The following is a 21,224-nucleotide window of genomic DNA, read 5'->3' as shown; positions in this document are numbered from 1 at the left end:
GGATCCGGTTCTCCTTGTTTTAGATGTGATTTTGATTTTCTCTGTAAAGTTGTTTGTGTATTTCACGTTCTCCTCATTTGTAATAATTTACGTTCTTAATTTCCTTAGATGTTGATGTTTTTGTTCTCTAGTTGTTATCTTTTCGTTTCTTCTGTGTAAATAATACTTAATGGAGAATAACTTAACCTTCTTACATCTTCCTTGTTATGATCTAGATGTTGTTTCATATTCTTGTTGTATTTCCTTTAATGTTGTTTCCTTATCTTCTTCTAACTTACATCGTTGTTTCTTAACTCTCTATCTTCACCTTCTTTCGTTTCTAATTTTGGATCTAGATTTTTGATTTGGATTAGGATTAGGATTAAGATCTCTCTTCTCTCTCGAAGAGAGAGATCTTTGATTGAGAGTGATGATTTGATTCGATTTTGATTTGATTACCATTGATTGAAGATTTCATACTTTTCATACATTTTTTACATTCAGGGGAGGGAAGGGGGAAGTTAGGAACCGAATTTATCGTAGTCTTTACTCAACCTAACCCGGGTGTTCCGAAAAGAGTAATTAGTGACGCTTGAGTTATCTAATGTCTTTGTTGATTGATAATTAGAAGTTGCTAATTGATTTAGATACCACTAAAGCTAGTCTTTCCCTTGGGAGTTGGCTAGGACGTGTGGAATCAAGTTGATTCATCCACTTGACTTTCCTCCATTATTAGAGGTTAACTAAGTGGTAGCAATGGACAATTGTGGTCACAATTGAGGAGGATAACTAGGATAGGACTTCTAATTCTCACAACCTTGCCAAGTGCTTTTTAGTTGTTAGTTTATTTTCATTGTCATTTACATTTCATGTCTCTTATCCCAAAACCCCAAAATACAATCCATAACCAATAACAAGACACTTCATTGTAATTCCTAGGGAGAACGACCCGAGGTCCAATACTTCGGTTTATAAATTTTAGGGGTTTGTACTAGTGACAAACAATCTTTTTGTATGAAAGGATTATTGTTTGGTTTAGGAACTATACTTGCAACGAGAATTCATTTGTGAAATTCTAAACCATCAAAAATCCAATCGTCACACGTACAAATTGTGGGCAACTTACCTTTTCCCGCCTTGGTCTCAGCTCTTGTCTCAGCAGCCGGAGTCTCATACAGAGCTGGGGACACCAAAGCCATGCTTCCAAGGGATGATTAGTACGTCCCTAACGGGAAATATCTCAGGCCACCAACAGCCGCTACTAGCCAGTCCGCAGAACAAGCTACAGACATTCCCCCTTCCATGCCACAAGCACCTTCAACAAGTCAGCTGCCCCATCAAATATTGGAGAGGTTGGATCGGCAAGACCAGAAAGCGAAGCTACGAGAGCGCCGCAACCAGTGCCGATTCAAATACCTCAAGGAGCTACTCACAGGCAACCACAGACCTGACAAAGACCCAGATACTCCGGACTCCACTTCCTTTACCAGCACAGGGAGCCATGACGGTCCCGACTATGGAAATACTGCTACCAGCCCACCTTTGTTCCTGACAGATGGCACCGAGGATGGTGCAAAGCCTTAAGTGTGGGAAGGTCGGTCAGTACCTGACTTCTGGAGGTAATTTCTCTTCCTTAACACCAATAAAATAGGATATTTAGTTAATTTTTCTTTTGTAGAATAGGATAAATTGCATAGTAATAGGTTAGTTGCATGCATGTTCTACTTGATTGAAAAGATAATAAGTTTCTTCTAAGACCCTATTTTATTTTAGAACAAAAATTTCACTAATTTTAATCAAAACTTTTATGTTAAATTTGCTTGAAGTTGTATTTGGAACATAATTTCAAAAAGCTAAGAACACACAACCCGTAAGATTTGAGCTTAGTTACATGGTTACATTATTTAACCATAAATATTTCATTCTTGTGTGTTTACTTCTCTATGATTGTAATCTATATTTTGTTTCATCCTATATGTCCAATGTTTAATATATTTATATGCTTGTATATGATTGAGGCCATTATTTGTTTAGCTCACTTATCTAAATTAAGCCTACCCCTTAAGTTACCTTTGTTAGCCACTTTGAGCCTTTAAATTCCATTTGTTCTGTACTTTACCACATCACTAGCCTTAAGCGGAAAAATAATTATATATCCCAATTGAATCTTTGGTTAACTTAAGATAGAATTGTGTGTTAATTGAGTATGGGAAGATTGTGGGAACAAAAGATAATAAGGGAATGTGTCATAATAATATAATGGAAATTTGGGTACCTACTCATGTGAGACTATAAAAATTAAAAATCCATGTGCATTGATAAGTTATGTTTATTTTCATGTTCAAAAAAAAATTTTAAAAAAAAATTTCAATAAATGAAAAAGGGGACAAAATTACCCCAATGCTAAGTTAAAATTCAAAGATCAATGCAGATATGATAAAATTAAAATAAAGTTGATACATGAGTATCGAATGTGAAAGGGGAATTTTAGGTAGCTAGGTATGAAATTTAAAGTTATATAGAATATACATATATGATCAGGTGAGAGCTTGGGTTAATTAAAGATTCAATCTATAAGCTCACTTAGCCATATATACCCTTACCTTTACCTTAGCCCCATTACAACCTTGAAAAGACCTCATGATGTTTGCATCGGTACATTAAATGTTGTTGATTGGTTAGGTGAAGAACAAAAATTAGAAAGCATGATTAGAGAAGGATAGAGTGATTACCCTATACACTAGAGAGACTAGAGTGTACATACATCATCAGTGAGGGTTCAATGCTTAAATTCTATGTTCCCTGCTTTTATGAACTACCTTCTTGCATTTTTATCTGTTGTTACTGTATAAGAATTGAATTAGTGGAATTTGATTTGTGATTGTCTTGAAGAACTTATTTACTTTTAACCAAGTGGACAAGAATCATATAGTTGCATTCACATGTATAGGTTGCATTGCATTGCATTGCATGAGTTTTACATGTTTCTACTCATTTATCTTATCTCCTTCAACTAAGCATGAGGACATGATAATGTTTAAGTGTGGGGAGGTTGATAAACCATTATTTTATGGTTTATATTGTGTTTAATTGTGTGGTTTTATCAAATCTTTACCCACTTATTCATATGATTAGCATGTATTTACAACTCCTTCCCAAAATTTCTCCATGGTTGAAAACTTGCTTCCTAGAGACTTTTAATTATGTATTTTAATTCTCCTTTATTCCATTCGATGTCGTGATCCCTGTGTTAAGTGTTTCAGGCTTTATAGGGCATGAATGACTTGGAAATTGGAGAGGAGGCTTGCAAAAATAGAAGGAACACAAGAAATTAAGGGGATGAACAGCGAGAAGCGACGCGGACGCATGGCTCACGCGACCGCACGAAATGGAGAAATCGTAGTGATGCGCTCGCATGCCTGACGCGAACGCATGGATTGGAAACCACACGAGTGACGCGAATGCATGGACGACGCGTACGCGTGGCAAGGCAAAACGCTGGATGGTGCGAACGCTTGGATGACATGATCGCATGACGTGCGCGATCTGCAGAATTTGCAGAATTCACTGGGGGCAATTTTGGGCCATGTTTTGACCCAGTTCTTGGCCCAGAAAAGCATATTAGAGCCAGGGAACATGCAGAGACCATGGGAGAGATTCATTCCGGATAATTTTTAGTTTTAGATCTGACTTCACTCCTCCTCTAGGTTTTCTCTCTACACATTCATAGCTCTTAAAATTTTATTTTTATTATTTTTTGGATTGGGATATTGAGAAGAGTTATTACCTCCGCCAAGACTTCATCATTCTAGTTTGTTTTCCTTACTTGTCACTTACTCTTTCATATCCTTAATTTGTTCAGAATTACTATTGGATTATTTTTAGAATTTATTAATACAAGAACTATTTTTATTTTTAATTGATCTTTTTTATTATTATTTATCATGTCTTCCTTTATTTCCCTTTCTTATTTTGTGAAGTTTACATTCATAATGAGCGAGTAGTTTTCTAACTTGATTGGGAGTTGATTGAGAGGAGAACATTGAGTTGGAATGCTCAAGAGTAAAATTGTAATTGGGTTTATTGTTGGATGGCTCTCTAGTCACTGACACTATTCCTTCCCAAGGGAGAGGATTAGAACTTGTGAACAGGATTAGACTTCCAACTTGCTTGACTTTCCTCTAACCAGTAAAGGATAACTGAGCAGAACAACATTCAATTATCAATTAATCTTGGGAGAACTCCAACAAGGATAGAACCTTCGATCAATCTACTCCCAGTCAAGAGTTTTATTTAAAATACACAAATTCTCTGATTTAATTTCCTGTTTATCAAACTCAAACCATTTTGGAAAATATCTGATTAATAGAATAGCACATCTTTCTACAACTCGTTGGGAGATGACCTGGGATTCATACTCCCAGTATTTTAATTTTAATTTGTGAGAACCCTTCTAAATTGATAAGCGGATTTTTGTTGGTTAAGAACTGTACTTGCAACGTATCTCTTATATTAATTTCTTAATCCGCCAATTTCCGCCACGTCAGCACGCCAACACAAGAATTCCACTATGGCGTGCCACTTGAGTTTGAAGGCGTGGCACGCCAATGTTGTTAGAGAGACGAGCGTGCCACTTGAAGGGCTGTGCGTGGCATGCCAAGCTAAAAGTGAAAAGCACGTGACACGCCACTAGAGCGCCAATCACACGCCAGCTGGAAGATCACGCTTATTGAGTGTTTTCTTTTCCCTCCAAAATGTAATTTTCCTTTTTTATTTTTGTAATTCTTTTATTTTGCTAGGAGTAGTATAAATACCCCCAAAGAGTACTGAAGAAGGGGTTTTAAACAGTCAGTTTTAGATACACTTTCACACTTCACTTTTGAGTACTTTTGGAGCTATGAGTAGCTAACTTCCCTCTCATTGAGAGAGGGAGCTCTGTTGTACTTGATGGATTGATAATAGTGAAATTCTTCTTCTCTTCATCTTCTCTTTAATTTGCTAGAAGGAATTTCGTTCTTAATGCTTAGTGTTCAATTATCTTAGAAAAGAGATTGAATGCAATTGGGTTTCATGGGAACCTTGGGAAAGGAAACATGAAACCATGCTTGAAATCCCTTCTCACACTAGAGTAGAATCTGGGTTTTGGTGTTTGGATATGTGACATATAATCTTCCCTCTACTTGGACCTATAATGGTGTGTGGTATATGATGCCAGGGCATTTTGGCTAGTTTCACTGACCTTTTCTTTACTGTTTTAGGGTAGCTTCATGCATTTTCTTAGTAAATAAGCAAGTTTTGGGAATTTTTCTTAGTTTCACTTACACCTTGATTCAAGCAAACATTGTGAACTTTACATGATTTTATGAGAATTTTGCATGGATTGAATGATAAAATCGATGATGTATGATTTCATGATTAAGAACCAAACTTTGATGCACTTTACTTGCTTGATTTCAGGACAAAGGAAGCAAAGAAGAGCAACTTTAGTACCCACGTTAGTCTTACTAACGTAACCACTAACGTGGAATGGGAGCTAGCTTGCAACGTTAAGGAAAAAAGTGATCACCAATAACGCCTTCGAAAGCCATCATAGCCCACGTTAGTTGCCACGTTAAGTACATTAACGTGGGAGCTAACATGGAGAAAAAGGGGAGCTCCAACGTTAGTGGTAAAAGTGAATACCACTAACGTTCCAAAAAGGGCACAATAGGCCACGTTAAGAGTCACGTTAATTACATTAATGTGAACTCTAACGTGGGAGGAGCAAGGAATCGCCAACGTTAGTGACACTCATTTTTGTCACTAACGTTGGACTAAGCCAATATTGCCCACGTAGTGGTCACGTTAAGACCACTAACATGAAGGGTAACGGGGAACACGGAATGATGGGCCAACATTAGTGACACTCACCTTTGTCACTAACGTTGGAGATGGCAATCACCACCACGTTAGTGGTCACGTTAATGTAATTAACGTGAGGCACTAATGTGGGAAGAAAGGACATTTGAAGCGTTAGTGACAAAGGTGAGTGTCACTAATGCTCTCGAAGCTTGGGCATGCCCACATTAAGGGCCACATTAGTTACACTAATGTGGATCACTAACGTGGGGAAAAGAAGCAATGAGCAACGTTATTGGAAAAGGTGAATGCCAATAACGTTTGCAAAGGACCAAGGGCCAACGTTAGTAGTCACGTTAGTGCCACTAACGTTGAAGTTAACATGGGTTAATTTGGTTTGGAACGTTAGTGAAAAAGGTTATCGTCGCTAACGTTTTCGAACACAAATTTACACTTAACGTTAACGCCACTAACGTCCTAACTGCCATGCCTGATTCACTTTCTCTCTATAAGCAAAGCTAATCCCACTGAAGACTATAACTGTTTCAACTAAAGATCAAAAGCCCAGATCCAAGACTTGAAGAGCCAACTAGAAGATCAGAAGAGTAGTATATATAGGAGTAGTTTTGAACTAGTAAAGGAGCTTGGCATTTTGGAGAACTACACTCTATATATTTTACTTTCTCTGCAACTTCTAGTTTTAATTTTTAGAATGTACTTTTCATTTTTGCTTTCCATTTCCAGAGCTATGAACAACTAAACCCCTTTTCATTGGGTTAGGAAGCTCTGTTATAATTTGATGGATCAATAATAGTTTTCATTATTCTTCTTCTTTCTTTTCTCTTGATTTTACTAGAAAGCTTTCGTTCTTCATCCAATTGGTCAGCTATCTTGGAAGAGAAGCTTTCCATAATTGGGTCTCCTCAGAACCTTGGAAGAGGAATGAGGAGATCATGCTAGAAATGCTTTCTCATGCTGGACCAAATTGGGGTTTGGATGGATATAGTGACATATAATCCTACCAACACTTTGATTTGGGAATGCATGTGGTATAATTAGTGACCAAACTTCATCTCTTCCCATGAGAAATTAAATCAAGGGATTGGGCAATTGTTCAAGCTTAGAGAGATTGGGTTGCCAAGGAATTGGGATCCAATCACTTAAGATTGGCAAGGAGATCAATGAATGCATTGATTGAGGAAGAGATGAAAATAAACTTGATCCGGAGAATACAACATCTCCTAAGCCCAATGAATCCCCCATTTCTGATCTTACCCATTCTCTTTATCTTCTGCCATTTACTTTTATGTTCATCTTCCCAATTCCCCATTTAAGATTCTGTAATTTACTTTCTGCAATTTACATTCCGTCATTTATTTCCAGCATTTACATTTTCTGTTATTTACTTTCCCGCCATTTAATCTTTTGCAATTCTCAACTCAAATTCTACTTAGCTCAACTAGAACATTCCTCTAATTAAAGTTGCTTGACCAATCAATCCCTGTGGGATTCGACCTCACTCTATTGTGAGTTTTTACTTGACGACAATTCAGTATACTTGCCGAGGGAGATTTGTTGAGAGACAAGTTTTTGTGCATTAGTATAATCAGGGACCAAGCATATCTCTCTTTATGAGCAATTAGACTAAGGAATTGGCTATTGATCAAGATCTGAGAGATTGAGTCACCAAGGGATTGGGGCTCAATCAATCATGATTGCCAAGAGGTCAATGAGTTGCATGATTGAAGAGGATATAAGCTAGATTTGATCCAAAGAGACAACATCTCCCAATCTCAATGAATTTCCCCATTCTTATCTATCCCTTTCTTTATAGCTTAATTTTACATCCAGCAATCCCCCATTCCCATTTACATTCAAGCCATTTATGATTCTGCAATTTACATTCTGCCATTTTCATTTCTGCACTTTATCGCTTTTCTTTATATTCTAGTCATTTACGTTTATGTCATTTACAATTCTGCACTTCACAATCTTATTGATCCGCTTGACTAATTCATCAATCAATTAAAACTGCTTGAATTTGCCAATCTCTGTGGATACGATCCCACTCCACTGTGGGTTATTACTTGACGATAATTTTGGTGCGCTTGCCAAAAGAACTAATTCACCAATTTTTGAATGGGGTGTAAATTGGGCTCATCACAAAATAGAGATTTCTTGAGGTGTCAGAGGAAAGAAAGAATAGAAGAAGGAGGTAGAGAGGAGAATTCGAACTTATAGAGAAAGAGAGAGTCCAAATTGCTAATAGAGGAGGAGTGTTAGTCCTTAAATAGGAGGAGGTGAGAAGGGGGGAAAGAATTTTCAAAAATAAATTTAAAAAGATTTTGAAATAATTAAAAGGAATTTTGAAAAAGTAGTTGATGGTTTTCAAAAATTAAAATTGAGATAGTAGTTAAGTGATTTTGAAAAAGATTTTGAAATTAGCAATCAAAAAGATATGATTGAAAATTATTTTGAAAAAGATGTGATTGAGAAGATATGATTGAAAGACAATTTAAAAAGATTTGATTTTAAAATTAATGACTTGGCTAACAAGAAATTTAAAAGATATGATTCTAAAATTCAAATATTGAACCTTTCTTAACAAGGAAGTAACAAACTTGAAATTTTTGAATTAAATCATTAATTGTTAGCAAGGATTTTCGAAAATATTGAGAAAAAAATGGAAAGGATTTGATTTTGAAAAAGTTATGATTGAAAAGATATGATTTGAAAAAGATTTGATTTTGAAAAATTATGAAAATTTGAAAATGATTTGCATTAAAAACTAACTTACCTCCCTTTTGGGCATTTAACGCCCAGCCAAGTACCCTGGCTGGCATTTAAACACCAGATTTCCTTCCTCATTGGGCGTTTTGAACGCCCAGCTTTTTCTCTGTGATTCCTCTGCTATATGTTCTGAATCTTCAATTCTCTGTATTATTGACTTGAAAAGACATCATTTTGAAGATTTTTTTTGAATTTTTAATGATGAAAAACAACAAAATGAAACTAATCATGGAAGACCGAGATCAAATAAACAATGCATGCAAGACACCAAACTTAGAAATTTTCGTATTAGAGACACTACTAGTTGAGAATGCATATGAAAAATAACAAAAGACACAAAATAAGAGAATTTAAAGATCAGAGCAAGGAGATCATCGAAAAATGCAAGGAAATTAAAAACATGCAAGACACCAAACTTAGAAATTGACACTAGGCTCAAACAAGAAACACAATTTATTTTTTATTTTTATTATTTTATAAAATTTTTTTGTATTTTTTCGAAATTTATATGGAGAAAGAAAATAAGGAATTCAAAATTCTTAATGGGAATTCCAGGAATCATGCAATATTAGTCTAAAACTCCGGTCCAGGAATTAGACATGGCTTACTAGCCAGGCAAGCTTTCAATGAAAGCTTCGGTCCAAAACACTAGACATGGCCAATGGCCAGCCAAACTTTAGCAGATCATTACATTAAACAGCAAGATTGATAGAAATCAACAAGCTCTTGTGATGATAAATTGAAACCTCAGTCTAAAAGATTAGACATGGCTTCACAGCCAGCCAGACTTCAACAGATCATCATAAAACTCTAGAATTCATTCTTAAAAAATTTTGAAGAAAAATATATAATTTTTTTGAATTTTTTGAAATTAAAAATAAAAAGCTTAAACATAAAATAAAATTACCCAATCTAATCAACAAGATGAACCGTCAGTTGTCCAAACTCGAACAATCCCCGGCAACGGTGCCAAAAACTTGGTACACAAAATCGTGATCACACACTTTTCACACAACTCTCTGCAGCTGACCAGCAAGTACACTGGGTCGTCCAAGTAATACCTTACGTGAGTAAAGGTCGATCCCACAGAGATTGTCGGCTTGAAGCAAGCTATGGTCATCTTGTAAATCTCAGTCAGGCGGATTCAAATGGTTATAGAGATTTGATAATTAAAAGATAAATAAAATAAAAAAATAAGATATAAATACTTATGTAATTCATTGGTGGGATTGCAGATAAGCGTATGGAGATGCTTGTTCCTTCTGAACATCTGCTTTCCTATTGCCTTCATTCAATCATTCATACTCCTTTCCATGGCAAGCTGTATGATGGGGGATCACCATTGTCAATGGCTACCCTCTGTCCTCTCAGTGAAAATGGTCCAAATGCGATGTCACCGCACGGCTAATCATCTGTCGGTTCTCACTCATGTCAGAATAGGATCCATTGATCCTTTTGCGTCTGTCACTATGCCCAACACTCGCGAGTTTGAAGCTCGTCACAGTCATCCTCTCCCAGATCCTACTCAGAATACCACAGACAAGGTTTAGATGTTTCGGATCTCAAGAATGCTGCCAATTGGTTCTAGCTTATACCACGAAGACTCTGATCTAAACTAGGAGCCCAAGAGATACACACTCAAGCTTTCACAAATAGAATGGAGGTGGTTGTCAGGCACGCGTTCATAGGGGAGGATGATGATGAGTGTCATGGATCATCACATCCATCAGGTTGAATTATGAGTGAATATCTTAGAACAAGAATAAGCGTGAATTGAATAGAAAAACAATAGTACTTTGCATTAATTCATGAGGAACAGCAGAGCTCCACACTTTAATCTATGGGGTGTAGAAACTCCACCGTTGAAAATACATAAGTGATAATGGTGTTCATTGGCTTCGGCCCCAGAGAGGGAACCAGAATAACCAAGACGAAAATACAATAGTAAAAGGTCCTATTTATAATGAACTAGTAGCCTAGGGTTTACAGAAATGAGTAAATGATGTAGAAATCCACTTCTGGGCTCACTTGGTGTGTGCTTGGGCTGAGCATTGAAGCTTTCACGTGCATAGGCTTCTCTTGGAGCTGAACGCCAGTTCTGGTGCTAGTTTGGGCGTTTAACTCCAGCTTTTGTGCCAGTTCTAGCGTTTAATGCCAGAAAAGGGGTCTCTGACCAGTGTTTTGACACCAGTTTGGGCCATCAAATCTCAGACAAAGCATGGACTATTATATATTTCTGGAAAGTCCAGGATGTCTAATTTCCAACGCAATTGAGAGCGTGCCAATTGGGCTTCTGTAGCACCAGAGAATCCACTTCGAGTGCAGGGAGGTCAGAATCTAACAGCATCTGCAGTCCTTTTTCAGCCTCTGAATCAGATTTTTGCTCAAGTCCCTCAATTTCAGCCAGAAAATACCTGAAATCATAGAAAAATACACAAACTCATAGTAAAGTCTAGAAATGTGATTTTTGGATAAAAACTAATAAAAACATAATAAAAAGTAACTAAAATATACTAAAAACATACTAAAAATAATGCCAAAAAGCGTATAAATTATCCGCTCATCAGATATCCTATAGCTACACAAGCGGATTGAGAAGAAGAAGAAGTTCATTCATTCATTAGGATTACAGTAGAGCTCCTCCCCCTAATGAAATGGAGGTTTAGTTCATCATTTCTCAATCAAAATCAAAAAGGAAAAGAAAGTACGTAAACTGAAAGAAAAGTACAAAGAAAATGATCTCAGGGTTTCACAATTAGGGTCCCTTCTTCCCAGCCCTTTTTCTAATTACAAAATCTATCCTATTTATACACTTTCTAATTTCAATCTTCAAGTCTTTGGATGTCGGCTTTGGCCTTTGTTGAAGCTAGTTAGGAGTGACTTTTAGTGACGTTGGTATAGGCGTTAGCAATTTAACGTTTATACTTGCATGGGTGCCATTTTGAATTGAAGTTTGTGCTAACGTTGGTGGGCAATGTTTATGTACAAATGGTACCACAAACATTGCATGCCAAAGCCTCTTGTGAATAAGCATAGTTTGATGTGTGAACTGTAAGTTGTTGCTGTGACATTATGATTGCCATATTGAATTTTGTGAGTCCAAAGCAATTTAGTTTCATGATCATAAACAAACAAGGTCATTAAAGAAGAAGTAGCATGAGCATATAAGTATTGGAAAGCTAGCATGATTATTTTGTTGCTCAATTGCAGTTGAATTTATTTAACTTGAAGTTTTCATCTAGGACATTTTATGAAATTTTTGAAAACCTTGAACAAGCAACTGCAATTAAGGCAAGAAGGAAAAAGTGAAACAATGAGAAAGCTGAAGGCTTTGAGTACCAATGACAATTCAATTGTTAAGTACTTGTGGTGTTTATGTATTGAGCAAAAAGCTTGAAAACAAAACACTTAGAGTCAAGGTTAGGCTCAAGTGCAAAAGCACTCCCTCAAAGCTCAAGGCTCTGAGCATCAATGATTAGAGAGTCAAGAGGATAAGAAACAAAATGAGCTAAAAGAGTCCTCTGATTAAATGCTTGTGGTGCTTATGAATCAAGTGGTAATACTTGAAAACAAAGCATTTAGAGTCGTAGCTTTGCTTGTAACTCATGGTGCAAAGCACCCGAAAAAAATAAGCCATAAACAGAATGAAAAGCTTGTTCAAGGAAGAAACTTAAAAAAAAAAGATTTCATAAAGTGAGCTAGATAGAAGCATCCATCATTTAAATTTCTTCTGTAATTGTTGCATGCATATAAAGCTAGCCAACCATGAACATTACACTGCTACCCTTCTCACCTTGGTTTGTCAAACCTTATTGCATGTTTCTCTCCTTGCTTGGAACAAGCAAGATTTAAGTTTAGTGTTGTGATGCCAAGGCATCATTGCCTGTTTTTCTATGCTTTTTTCACTAAATTTTGGATTAATTTTCATACAAATTTTGTTAATAAAGGAGCAAAAGCATGAATAATCTCTGCAATAAGAAAATCTCAAGCACGGCTAAATTTTTGTTAATATACAGGGTAAATATGATGGAAAAGATCACAATAAGTGAAGTTATAATTGTGAGCATTATTAGCACACTTAGTAGAGTAAAGATTATCCTGTATGTTACTTTGATACACCTATTTATTTGATGATAGGCTAAATAGAAGCAGAGAAGCAGAGAAAAGCAGAGTTGGAGCCCCAACGTTGATGACAAAGTTTGAATAAATGTTGGCAATGAACCAACTCTGTAAGAAAAAAAATGAAGAAGCTACGTTGGAAGGAAGTTGGTGATCCAACGTTACCCCCAACATGCATGACAAAGGAGCCTGGAAAAATTTACAGCCACGCGTACGCGTCCCTCACGCGTACGCGTGCTTGATGAAGAAGTGGCAAACCACGCGTACGCATAACCCACGCGTACGCGTGAGTAGGGAAAAATGACAAGCCACGCGTGCGCGTCCTTGCGCGCACGCGTGAAAAAGCCAACGTTGGAGGTAACATTGGGGAGCAAACGCTGGATCCAACGTCCGCGATGTCATCCCTGGACAAAAATTTGATATGACGCGTACGCGTGGGTCATGCGTACGCGTGGATTGGAAAACGTTAGAGGGGACGTTTGCATGCCAATGTTGACTAACGAATGAGATTTTCTATCGGTAAAGAAATTTTGCAAATATAATCGTGTTGTAAGTATAGTTTCTAAACCAACAGAGAATCTTTTCGTACAAAAGTTTTGGTTGTCACAAGTAACAAACCCCTAATAAAATTGATAACCAAAGTATTTAAACCTCGGGTCATCTCTCAAGGAATTGCAGGGAGGTGTTCCTATTATTGGTTATGGAAAAGTGTGTTTTGGGGTTTTTGAATAATGAACAGGAAGAGTAGATTGCAAGAATTAAAATAATAACTAATAAAACTCTTAGCAAGGTATGAAAACTGGATGTCCTATCCTAGTTATCCTTATCAATTGTGATGAGAATTGGATTTTTGCTCCCACTTTGTTAACCTCTAACTATAAAGGTAAGTTAAGTGGATAAATCGATGTCATCCCTCAGGTCCCAATCAATTCCTAAGAAAAGACTAGAGTTATTGGAATACAAATCAACTAGCAAAGATAACAATCATCAATCACAAGGAGTTTGATAACTCAAGTGTCTCCAATTAATCAATTCAAGCTAAGAATGTAAAAAGCTAAATAAAAATCATAAATCTGAAATACCTCAAATTGCATTAATAAAAGAAATCAAATCTAACATGGAAATTCATAAATTAAATTGGGAAAATAAATAAAAGGGACATTGAACCTGGAAATTGAGAAAAAGAAATCCTAAATCCTAACCTAAGAGAGAGGAGAGAGCCTCTCTCTCTAAAAACTACATCTAAACCTAAAATTATGAATTATGAAAAATGTCCCCCCGAGTCTCTACATGTTCCCTGACTTTAACCTGTGTTTCTGGGCCAAAAAATGGGTCAAAACGCGGCCTGAAATCGCCCCCAGCGTTTTCTGAACTTTCTGCAGATCGCGCATGTCACGCGTACGCATCGGTCACGCGTACGCGTCACTGGCCGAATTCCCTTTCCACGCGTTCGCGTCATTGCGATTTCTCCATTTCACGCGTTCGCGTGAGTCATGCGCTCGCGTCAATGTTCGCTGGTCATCTCCTTAGTTTATTGTGCTCCTTCCATTTTTGCAAGCTTCCTCTCCATTCTCTAAGTCATTCCTGCCCTATAAAGCCTGAAACACTTAACGCACAGATCACGGCATCGAATGGTATAAAGAAAAAATTAAAATACATAATTTAAAGCTTTAGGAAGCAAGTTTTCAATCATAGAATAAATCCAGGAAGGAATTGTAAAACCATGCAAATCATATGAATAAGTGGGTGAAAAGCTGATAAAAACCACTCAAATTAGCATAAGATAAACTATAAAATAGTGGTTTATCAAGCTCTCCACACTTAAACATTAGTATGCCCTCACGCTAAGCTCAAGGAGACAAAGAGAATTAATAAGGGACAGTAAGACTCATGAAATGCAACCTAAATATAAATGCAACTATATGCTAAAATGATTCTACCTACTTGGTTAAAAGCAAACAAGTTCTCCAAGACAAATACACACCAATTTCCACTAATTCAAATCGTACAGTAAAAAGCAAGTAAACTTGTAAGAAGAGAGCTCATGAAAGCAGGGAACATAGAATCAAGCATCGAACCCTCACTGGTAGTGTATATCATTCTAACTCTCAAGTGTCTAGGGTTAATTACTCTATTCTTCCCTAGTCATGCTTTCTAAACCTTGTTCTTCATCTAACCAATCAACAAATATTTAGCATACCAATGCAAACATCATGAGGTCTTTTCAGGGTTGTAATGGGGCTGAGGTAAAGGTAAGGATACATGTATGGCCAAGTGAGCTGTAATATGAATCTTTGACTAACCTAAGCTCTCACCTAACATACATATACTCTATGTAATTCTAAAATCATACCTAGCTACCCATAATTCCCACTTTTGTATCACATACTCATGTACCAAATTTTTTTTTCAATCATAAAGGCAAACATAACTTATCAATGCACATGGATTTTTCATTATCTCTCTGTTTTGGTTTTTCATGAGTAGGTTCCCAAATTCCCAATATTCAAATAAGTTAGAAACATGACACATTCCCTTATTAACCCATGTTCCCACAGTTTCCCCACACTTAGTTTATGCACAATCTCAATCTTAAGCTAACCAAAGATTCAATTGGGGTATTTAATTGTTTTTCTGCTTAAGGCTAGTGATGTGGTTATAGAACAGAAGGGGATTAAAAAGCTCAAAGTGGCTAACAAGGATGACATAAAAGGGTAGGCTTATTTGGGATAAGTGAGCAAAACAAGTAATGGCCTCAATCATATGCAAGCATGTAAATATACTAAATAATGGACATATAGAATGGAACAAAATCTAGATTGCAGTTATAGAGAAGAAAACACACAAGAATAAAAATTTATGGTTAAATGATGTAACCATATAAATAAGCTCAAAATCTCACGGGTTGTGTGTTCTTTGGCTCAAAAACCATGTTCCAAATACAACTTCAAACAAATTTAACACAAAAATTTTTTATTTTTAATTTCAATTAGTGAAATTTTTTCAAAAATAGGGTCCTAGAAAGAAACTTATTATTTCTCAACCAAGTAGTACTTAAATGCAAAACAATCAACTACACATGCAATCTATTATGCGATGCAACAATGAAATAATAAATAAAATAAGACATTGGTGTTGAGAAGAGAATAACTAACCCATGGAGATCGGTATCGACCTCCCCACACTTAAAGATTGCACCGTCCTCGGTGCATGCTGAGATGTGCAGGTGGACGGGCTATTCCAACTGGCGCTTTTCTCCGAAGATTTTGCAGATGGACTTGTCTGTCTTCTCATGTAAACGTCTTCTGGTTCCCTTCTGGGTGGCCATCCTGAAAGAAAAAGGAAAGAAAAGTAACCCAGAAATAAAGATAAGAAAATAAATGAAGTATGGGTGGGTTAATACCAAATGATAAGGGTCTCATTTACATGGAAGCTTCAACATGTACGTGAGAAAACAATAGAAGCACATGGCATACCAGTGGTGCAAAATTCGCAACAATGGGAAGAGACAGTAGACAATGAAAGACAGTGTAAGTTCATGTCAATGCAAAAGAAATACACGTATCATAAAAGATTGACATTGACAAAAAGATAATATCATCTAACAGTGTGAACAAGTCACTAAGCATCAAAATAATACCAGAAAAGATACAACAGTTGAATAAGGACATTTAACACCAATGGTAAAATAATAAATTTAGAGAAGAAAAATAAAGATATGCACAAAATAAAAATGCAATGAATGAAAGTATGCAAATAAGTAAGTAAAATAGAATGGAAGTGAAGAAGGATGATGAAGAAAAAGAAAGTAGGAAAGAACGAAGAAAGAAGAAAAGATAGAAGAAATTAGGATTAGAGAAGAAAAGATAAGATAATTGGCACTAATTTGGATAAGTTGTGCATCGCAGGCGACGCGGACGCGTGGGTCACGCGTTCGCGTGATTGGCGATAATTTGCAAGTGACGTGGATGCGTCGGTCACGCGGACGCGTGACTTGATTTGTGCTAGTGGCGCAAGAGCAGCCTCGCATTCGCGCAAGTCTCTATTTCAAACGCATTTTGCCAAAAATTTGGGTGGCGCGTGCGTGTGGTTGACGCGCACGCGTGAATGGCCTGATTTTGTAAAACGACGCGGCCGCATGGGGCACGCGATCGCGTGGGAGGGCTGGTGCTTCTAGCATGATTCTAGCCCCACTCCATCATAACTTTCTGCCATACACCCATTTACGTCGATTTTAAAGGGCCACGCGTTCGCGTGGGTGACGCGGACGCCTGGGGAGGCTATTACGCAAACGACGCGAACGCGTCAGCAACGCGGTCGCGTGGGCATATTTATGCCTAAGGCACGGCTCTAGCCACGCTTTCACGTGACTCTCTGCTTCTTTCCTTCTTGTTGCGAAAGCACATATGATGCGGATGCGTCAGCGACGCTTGCGCGTCGCGTGTAATTTTTTTTTTATGCAGTATGCAATATGCAGAATGCAGAATACAAATGCTGATATGGAGGTTATGAATAATTCCAGGTTCAATAGAATAAAACAAAACTTTAAAACAAACAAAACGAAATAAAATTAAAATTGAAAAGGAACGATCATACCATGGTGGGTTGTCTCCCACCTAGCACTTTTAGTTAAAGTCCTTAAGTTGGACATTTGGTGAGCTCCTTGTCATGGCGGCTTGTGCTTGAACTCATCCTGAAACTTTCACCAATGCTTGGACTTCCAATAAGCTCTATCAATACCGAGTAAATTTCTCAAGCTTTGATGGAGTTTGTCACAAGTTTTGAGCTCCAAAATTTGATCCTCATATATGCCTGGATCCCAAATCTTGTTTCTGCACCCGTCTTCAAGTTGATCATCATGGTTCCATCCGGGTGGCAAGCACTCTGAATTCTCTATGGAGTACCAAACTCTTCTTTTAGATCTAACCAAATTATCACCAGTTGAGCCCTTACATCTTTCTCTTGAAGTATCACCCTTGATAAGCCTTGTTTTGCAATTCCAACCACTAAACATTCTTCTCTTACGCTTAATGCCACAAAGGTTCATAAGTTGACCATCCGTTTCAAGAATACCATACTCAAGTGGGATGGGAAGACAAACAGAGATAAGTTTTATCCACTCAAGTGAAGGAGTAGACGATGACCTAGGTGGAGAAGTCTCCAATGTTCTTGACAAAGCATACTCAACTCCCGTCTGTCCTTTTCTAAGGATTTCTGCTTCCACATTATTCTCAGACTCAATCAGAGAAGAGTCTTCATTTCCAAGGAGTTCATTTGCGGATGTAGATTTATCACTAAGAGGACTTGATGTATGATTCTCATCACCAAGGGAACTTATTTCTTGATCTATTCCATCCAATTCTTCATAAGGAATATGCCATGGAGGTTGTGCACTGGCCTTCTTGACATCAATTTCAATCTTATTGGAGGAGTACTCTATAATCCTAGATTCCCATGGAGGTTCAGCATCTCCTAAATCTTCAATCACATCTTCCTCTACAACTATTATGGCTTCCTCCACTTGTTCCAATACAAAGCCATGTTCCTCATTGTCCACCGGAGTTTCTAGTGTCTCCTTCATGCTACGCTCTTCTTTTGATTCTCCACATGTAGCCATGGGAGTACTTTGAGTGTTCAAATATTGGGAAGCTAATCGGTTTACTACCTCGGTCAAGGCAGTCGCGAATTCTAGTACTCCCCATTTTATCTCTCTTTACCCTTGAAGAAGAACACCAATAGTGTCATGCATTGAAGGTTGAGGTGGATATGAGGGCTCATTATTTGGGAGAAAAGGTTCATGATAAGAGGGTGGTTTATCATAAGAATGTGGTGGTTCATCACTCTCCATCTTTTCCACTTGTTACACAGCACACTTTAATTCTGTGTTCTCAAGTTGAGATTCCTTAGCCATGAAAGCTTCGGGTGCTATTCGGTTTACTGCTCGGTCCAATTGATGCAGGGTTGCTTGAAATTGATCCATTATTTCCTTGAGACGATCCCTTGACTCTTGTTCTGCTCGGATATCATAAGTAGGATCATAAGGCTCTTGGATTGATGGATATGGATGTGGTGTATATGGAGGTGGTGGTCCTTGGGAGTAACTGGGTTGGAATTGGGGTGGATCTATGTATGGCTCATATGTCTCATAGGGTGGTTAATATGGTGGATAAAGGTTAGAATCATGTGATGGTGTTTGGTAGTAGGGGGCTTGTGAGTATGGTGGTCCAGAGTTGTGTTGAGGAGGCGGTTCATAATCATATGGTGGGCCTTGTTGGTAACTACAAGGGGGTCCACCATATCCATCATCTTGGTACGTTCCCTGGAATGGCTCTTGACTATAATAATTTGGTGGATGTTGGTTGTCACGAAAGGGTCCACCATAACTATTGTCTTAGCTTGCATTGTAGGATAGTCTTTGTCTGTGGTACTGTGGAAGGTGTTGTTGCCGAAAGGGTTGATCAGATCCTCGTGGCTCCTTCTATCTCTGATTGTTTTGACCTTGACGCATGTTCCTGTTATAATTTTCATTCCTTGCAACAACATTGGAACCAAACTCAAAGCGACGGGGGTGAAAATTCATGGTAACTAATAAAAATTAAAAACGAAAATAAAAATAAATAACAGGTAAAATAAAATATTTACAATAACCAATAATAAGGCACACGTTTACAATTCCCCGGCAACGGCGCCATTTTGACGAATGAGATTTTCTATTGGTAAAGAAATTTTGCAAATATAATCGTGTTGTAAGTATAGTTTCTAAACCAACAGAGAATCTTTTCGTACAAAAGTTTTGGTTGTCACAAGTAACAAACCTCTAATAAAATTGATAACCGAAGTATTTAAACCTCGGGTCGTCTCTCAAGGAATTGCAGAGAGGTGTTCTTATTATTGGTTACGGAAAAGTGTGTTTCGGGATTTTTGAATAATGAACAGGAAGAGTAGGTTGCAAGAATTAAAATAATAACTAATAAAACTCTTAGCAAGGTGATAGCAAAAATTATTGTCGGTAAGGAATTTCTCTTATAGAAATAAGAATTTCGTTGTAAGCATAGCTCCAAACCAACGAACAACTCTCGCATCAAATTAAATTTTGGTTGTCACATGTACAAACCCCAAATAAGAATTAACCAAAGTATTTAGACTCCGGGTCGTCTCACAAGGAATTGCAATGAAGTGAATGCTTATTGGCTATGAAAAGCAAGGGGGGTTTTGTTGATAATTGGGCAAGAAAATAAATGGCAAAAAAAGTAATTCAAACAAGTAACTAAAGAAAGCAAGTAATAAAGAGAGACATTCATGGCAAGTGTTGAGATCATAGGCTTTCTATCCTAGTCATGCAATGATTAATTCATCTTATTTAGTCAACTCCAACAAATAGGGAGAAAGTCAAACAAGACTAATCAATCATACCATAATAATAATAAGAATTTATCTTATTACGTCATCTCCAACATTGGAAGAATGTATCATATTATCTTCCATGAGAGAAAGTCTAATAAGACTAGCTAATCTCAATCCAAAAGTCCTAATCAACTTACTAATTAAATTAGCAAAAGATTAGCGTCAATGGAAACAATATTAGCTAACAACTCTAGATCACCAACATTAGTTGGGTTTTCATGACTCAAGATTGCCCAAATACTCTTTCCAAGCCAAGAATGCTCAAAATCTACTCTAAAGCCCAACCAAGCATTTTATCAAACACTTGGAAGGTATAAAAGGAAACCATAATAAATGGCAAGAAATAGTAAAGTCTACTAACTACAATTTGCAAGGAAAGTAAGATCACAACTTAAATCAACAATTAAAAGAATATCAAACATTAAATTGCATTAGAAATAAATCAAATCCAACATGAGTTCATAAACATAAAAGAGGACAAAATAAAGGAAATGACAAGTAAAAACTAGAAGAGTAGAGATGTAACAAAAAGAAATTAAAAGGAGAAACTAAATCAAAAAAAGAATTAAAAGTGAGATTCAAGAAAATTAAACCTAAACTACCCTAAATTCTAGAGAGAAGAGAGAGCTTCTCTCTCTAGAATTCTAGCCTAAAACATGGTGAAAATTAAACTATGACTACTTTCTCCCCTCATTCCCCTCCAATCCTTGGGTTCAATAGCATCAGAAATGGGTTGGATTGGGCCCAAAATGAGCTGCAAAATCTCTGGCGGCGATTTCATTAAAGTGACCCACGTGCTCAATCGGCGCGCGCGCGTACATGGCGCGTGCGCGCCCCTATGAGTCAGGCAACATATGGTAAATTTTATATCATTTTCGAAGCACTGGATGTTAGCTTTCCAACGCAACTGAAACCGCCTCATTTAGACCTCTGTAGCTCAAGTTATGGTCGATTGAGTGCCAGGAGGTCGGGCTTGACAGCTTTACGGTTCCTTCATTTCTTCATGAGTTCTCCCACTTTGCATGCTTTTTCTTCATTCCTTCCATCCAATACTTGCCTTATAAACCTAAAATCACTCAACAAACATATCAAGG

This window comes from Arachis ipaensis, chromosome B04 (genome assembly GCF_000816755.2).
Source record: "Arachis ipaensis cultivar K30076 chromosome B04, Araip1.1, whole genome shotgun sequence".
Lineage (NCBI taxonomy): Eukaryota > Viridiplantae > Streptophyta > Magnoliopsida > Fabales > Fabaceae > Arachis > Arachis ipaensis.
This window is presented reverse-complemented; position numbering follows the sequence as displayed.